Source organism: Citrus sinensis, chromosome 5 (genome assembly GCF_022201045.2).
Source record: "Citrus sinensis cultivar Valencia sweet orange chromosome 5, DVS_A1.0, whole genome shotgun sequence".
NCBI classification, from domain to species: domain Eukaryota; kingdom Viridiplantae; phylum Streptophyta; class Magnoliopsida; order Sapindales; family Rutaceae; genus Citrus; species Citrus sinensis.
In genome coordinates, this window is record NC_068560.1 from 14,986,948 (window position 1) to 14,992,769 (window position 5,822).

General features: G+C 32.2%; 1 long non-coding RNA gene across 1 annotated transcript; it reads left to right on the top strand.

Annotated features, from left to right (window-relative positions):
• Nucleotides 1-3,819: 3,819 nt before the first annotated feature.
• LOC102621752 (uncharacterized) lies at nucleotides 3,820-4,639 on the top strand. The gene is made up of 2 exons (XR_369952.4): nucleotides 3,820-4,140; nucleotides 4,226-4,639. It is a non-coding gene; the product is annotated as an uncharacterized LOC102621752 (long non-coding RNA).
• Nucleotides 4,640-5,822: the final 1,183 nt, after the last annotated feature.

Sequence of the window (5,822 nt, forward strand, 5' to 3'; positions counted from 1 at the left end):
AGAAATTTAATGGATTAAATTTTTGCTAGACCAAAATTTTGTAAATAATATATAATAATTTAGAGTAATGATATAACTACAAACTCTTGTACAAACTTATCTTGTACAAACTAATGTGGCATGATAAAATTGGTTGAATTAAATATCTCCTGGCCCACATGATTTATTTTCATTATTTTGTATTTTCATTCAATCAATGAATTAATGCCACATCAGTTTGTACAAAATAAGTTTGTACAAGATTTTGTGGTTGTATCATCACTCAATAATTTATTCTTAATACAAATATTAATTATTTTGCATAAATGGAAAATTTGGAAAAAGAGGCCGCAGTGGAAGATGTGCAACTGGAAAAATATGAGCTGACTCTTGGGATGTTATTTAATAGTCATGAGGACAAGTGGGCATTTTACAAAGCCTACGGTAAATAAGAAACGGTTTCTTGTGAAGAAGCTAACTAGTAAGAAAATGAGTGATGGAATTGTAAAATACACGACATTTGTATGTGGCCGTAGTGGCAAGTCAGAAAGTAAATATACTAATGTGTGTTGAAGTCAAAACTTATTGTGAAAACAGTTTGTGATGCTAGAATTGGAGATTGTGTAAATGAAGTTGGAAAATGGGTTCTTCAATCTTTAAACCTTCAATACAATCATGGATTGAGTCTAGATAAAGCTAGGTATTTTCTTATAACCATAGCATTAGTACAAGTACAAAAAAGCGTACTGAAATGAATGATTGTGCGGGAGTTAATATTGTCTGAAATTTTAATTATATTGCTGTTAAAGCTGGTGGATATGAAAATGTCTCATTTTTAGAAAAAGATTGTAGAATTCTTGTTGACAAAGTTAGGCGATTACAGCTTGGAGAAGGAGATGCTATGACAATTCTAAACTACTTCCATAAAAAACAAATAGTATGCAATTATTTTTTTTTTAGCATTGATTTGAATAAGTAAGATCGATTAAAGAATGTACTTTGGGTAGATCCGACGAGTAGAGCAGCTTACAAATATTTTGAAGATGCCATCACATTTGAAACCACATATCTTACCAACAAGTATGACATACCATTCGCTTCTTTTGTCAGAGTTAATCATCATGACCAATTTATTTTGTTAGGATGCAGATTGATCTCACACGAGGATACAGAGACATTACATGGTTATTTGAGGCGTGGTTATCACGCATGTTCGATTCTCCTCTCATTGGTATCATTAAAAACGAAGACAAAGCAATGCAAAAGGAAAATTGAGAATGTTTTTCGTACGACTAGGAATCAATGGTGTTTATGGCATATAATGAATAAGGTGCCTGAGAAGTTAGGGGCTTTTAAAGAACATAAAGGTATTATTTCTTCGTTACTTTCTGTTGTTTATGATTCATTGAACCCTACTATGTTTAAGGAAGCATGGCATGACATGATTACGATATATGATTTATGGGATAATGATTGGTTGAATGGTTTATATGAGAAGCGGCATTGTTAGGTCCTATACTATTTGAAAGATTGTTTTTGGGTGGGAATGTCAACAACTCAGCGAAGTAAAAGTATGAATGCATTTTTTGATGGATTTGTTATCTCAAAAATAAATTTGAAGTAGTTTGTGAAGTAGTATGAAAATGCGTTGAGAAGGAAAACTGAGTTAGAGTGGCAAGCAAATGCCAAGTGTTTCAGCAAAAAGATTCCATGTGTAACAAGATATAAGATGAAGAAGCAAGTTAAAAAGGTGTACACTATAGTTTAAAGAATTCCAATGAGAATTAACTGCATTGACGTATAATCATATAGTTAATTCTGTGGGATTAGTATATGAAATTAGCGAAGCTTATGGGCAAGGTAAGAAAAGAAGCTTTAAGATTGTTTTTTACGAAATTGCGTGTGAATTAACTATATCTGTTTAGAGTTTTATTTTAAAGGGATTCTTTGTACACATGCCCTTGCAGTGTTGATATGTAACAGTGTTGAATTATTTCCAAAAATGTATATTTTATCAAGGTGGAGGAAAGATGTAAAGAGATCCTACAGCAAGGTGAAAGTTAGTTATGGTGTGCAACATTTGTCCATTCAACAGGAGAGATATGCCAAAATGTGGACTGCTTTCAGTGAGGTTAAAAACATAACTGCTGATGTTGAAAGTAGTTATAAATTTGTATTGGATTGGATTAATATGGCGCTGAAAGATTTGTCCAAGCAAATTCAGTGTGCAAGTGTGAAAACAATTGTTTCACCAACAACTGTTACAGGTGAAGTAAGTCACAGCAGCAATAATGTTGAACATGTAATCAATGATCTAGTAGCAACACGTCGTAAAGGCCATCCTTTTTTTCTGAGGAAACAATCTGTAATTCGAAAGAAACTGACCAAAAAGAAGAAGATTGCAGAAAAAACAAGGTTTGTTGAAATGAAAATATATGTTTTCTAATTTTATTCGATCTTCATTTAATTGTCTTTCATAATTTTACAGGATTTTACAAGAAGATGCGCCATCGTTTTATGAAGTGCCTAATGAAATCTCCACACAGCATAGCAATGTGCCCATGGTAAGTTTATGGATTTTTATGTCAAATGTTTCTTTTATTTTGAAGATACATAACTATGTGTATTGTTGAGCATATATAGACATTATAGGAAGGAAGTGTTGTTAAATTTGAAGAAAATTTAATTTTTAATTTTTAATATAGACTTTACATGTATATTTTTTTATTTGCCTAGGCACGTATATACCCGACCAAAGGTGGTGTGCATAATATTTATCAGTCATTTCCACTGCATAGGTAAGAAGAAAAAATAATAAAATAAAATTATTATTATTTTAATTGAAAACGAAGGAAAATGAAGCCTATAAATAGAAGGCTTCATTTCCCTTCTCAGCATTCAATTCTTCTCTTCTTCTTCAGATCCATTTTGAGAGAAGAAAAAGCCAAGTGAGAGTTGAGTGATTAGTGAGTGAGAGATTAGGTGTATTGAGATTCTGGGTAGTGAGCCAAAAATACTATAATAATTGTAATTCTCATTTCACCAGTAAAATATTTACTTTCTGTTTTCGCCCGTGGACGTAGGCTAAAAGCCGAACCATTTCATTTCTGGTGTCCATGTGTGATTTTGTTGTCTCATTATTTCTCAATTTTACTTTAGTTGTGTGTTTGCTTCACCAATTAATTTCCAAGATGAAGCCCTACGGGTATGAGGCTGAAATACGTATTACAAGATCAAGAACTAGGAGCACGACGCTCGCCAGCCACTACCGTCAGGAGCAAAATCCTTGTGGTACCGGTTATAAATCCAGCAGTTCGCGCCAATTGTGGTGACCTTTTGCACTAGAAACCTCAGTTTCGGGTGGCCGTTTTTGGCTGCTTTCTAGCAGCGGTGAAGGTGGTATCACCGCTGCCCATTCGTTTATGCCATTGGGTCCAATTTAGTAAAAATATGCGTACAACATAATATATTTAATAAATATACAAATTCAATTCGCCAATAGTGACAATGTCATAAATTAGAAATTTGATAACATCAAATATATTATGATATTTGACTTTGGATTACGAGAATCACGTGAAGTGATATCGAAAGAGATTGTATTTCCATATTAATTACTATAAAAAGGTATCAATTCTAATTGTAACCTTAATTTTGATTCTGACCTTGAACGATTGGTGTTAGCTGTCCATGATCTTAGCTAGCTCCCTCGTGTTTTCTACTAATCTAAGCATCAGCCGTTGAACTGGCATCTGCTTGAATTTATATATTTACATATTATGAATTATTGCTGATAGACTATACATATTGCCAGCAAATTAAAGGAATATGTTTGTCGAGTCCAGCACCGACTACAGATCTTCAATTATCTGCCATGAGATGCTTTTGAGCCATTAAAAAATATTTCAGAAAACAACACAGCAATTTCAAAGAAAAGACGGTATTATCTAATGCTGTTAGGTCGTCTTGTAAATAATTAAATACGCCCCAATCACCCACCTTGGCACTATCGTCGGCTACTTCAGTCTATATATATATAGACCATATATGTGTATTTCACAAATAGCAAAAACTCGCAGAAGCAACTTGATTACTTCTTGAGTTTTGACTACTGAAGCAGAGATCTTTTCGATTTGAAGAATATGGAAACTACTTGCGCAGGTTTTTAGGCCATTTTCAGTTGAATTACGATTCTTATAATTTTGAAATGTTACTCACGACTAAGTTTTCTATTATAAATTTTCAGGAGATAACAGTTGGTCGGAGGGGGTCGTTGCACTATTTCCTCTTCTCAGCATTTCAGATGGTGGCATTGCGAATGAGGATCTGGATTTTCTTGTTGTCCCTCAATATGGGAGAAATGCCGACCGCACTGGTTAATTAAAATGTTATTCTTTTCTGTTGTGTTTAATTGAATAAAAATATGGGTACTGCTTTACCTATCAATCTAGCAAGTGTTAGTTCGTTTATGTTCAATTGATATGATCTCTTGAGATATACAAAAGATTTTCTTTGTCTATTTACGTGTACCATGTTTCCCAGAAGAGGAAATAAATAAAAAAATTATTGTGTGTCAACTAAATTATGCTCTCTCTTGTTGGATAATTTTCTGAAATAAATTTCACATATTGATTAGCTGCTTCTTGGAGTTAGCAAGTGATCCCTGGGTCATAATTTATTGAATATACAATATAAATTTAGAGCTTCAGCCTTTTAAAATAGGCAATATCATTAAATGATGGTTATTCATCTGACATTGGACTGTTTGAAATCAAATTTTCAAACTTTTAATAAAAAGGTCTAACTATTTGATCCCAAAAATTCACTCTCCACACCCATTTTCTCAACAGACAGGCAATGTAAATTTAAAAATAAAAAATTTACTCTATAAATCTTTCAAAAATCCAAAAATAATCCTGATATTAAATTACCCTATAAATTTTCTTCTTCTTCTTCTTCTTGTTTTCTTCTTCTTCATTCACTGTTTTTTTTTCTTTTCTCACACCCTTTTATATCATACTAAATGGTTACAGCATAAGGGGTCTAACTCTGATCAACCTTGCTAATATTAAATTACAAACCGCTGAATATATTACGGATGGATTACAATGAAATTATCGATTTCTTTTTCATCCACTGGCCTTCATGAAAGTCGTTATAATTTTTTATCGTACTTGCAAGGCGCAAAACATTCTTCTTGCTTTTTTCATTCATCTCCATAAATGCCATAGAGTTCAAATCAGCTTAATTAATTTTTAGTTATACATATCGATGATTCTATTTTTCTTAAAGCCTTAGAGATTCTCATTTTTCCTTTCTATTGTTTGCTTTTGGTATTTGATTCTGTATCTTCAAAACTTAGTTTAAGCAGAATTTTCATTCACTTCCTAGCAACTACGACGTTTTCTTTTTTTGGTCCATAATGGTAATTGTCATAATGGATAATTTGATAATAAAAATTATTGTAAAATTATCATTGTTAAGAGTTTTTTTTTTTTTTTTTGAGTTCAAATAGTTGCGCTCTTAACAAAACAATTTATTATAAAGATTTTTGTTATGTGAATTACGGTTAAAGACAATTTATTATGAGGTAATATAGCATAATTGTTTTGAACACCTATTATAACAGACCTATTGTTTAACATGCATTTCTCATGCCTTATGTTGGAGAAAAATCAGTTTTTTAAAATATTTTATAAAAACGTTTTAGGACTGATCTCATACAATACATAGGAATTCGTAATCTAGAAAATCATATCTTCACAATTCGATTTGGCTTTTTCGCTTAATTAATCTAGGCTTCCAGATCACGATCCATTACCACCACTCATGTTAGATCACGA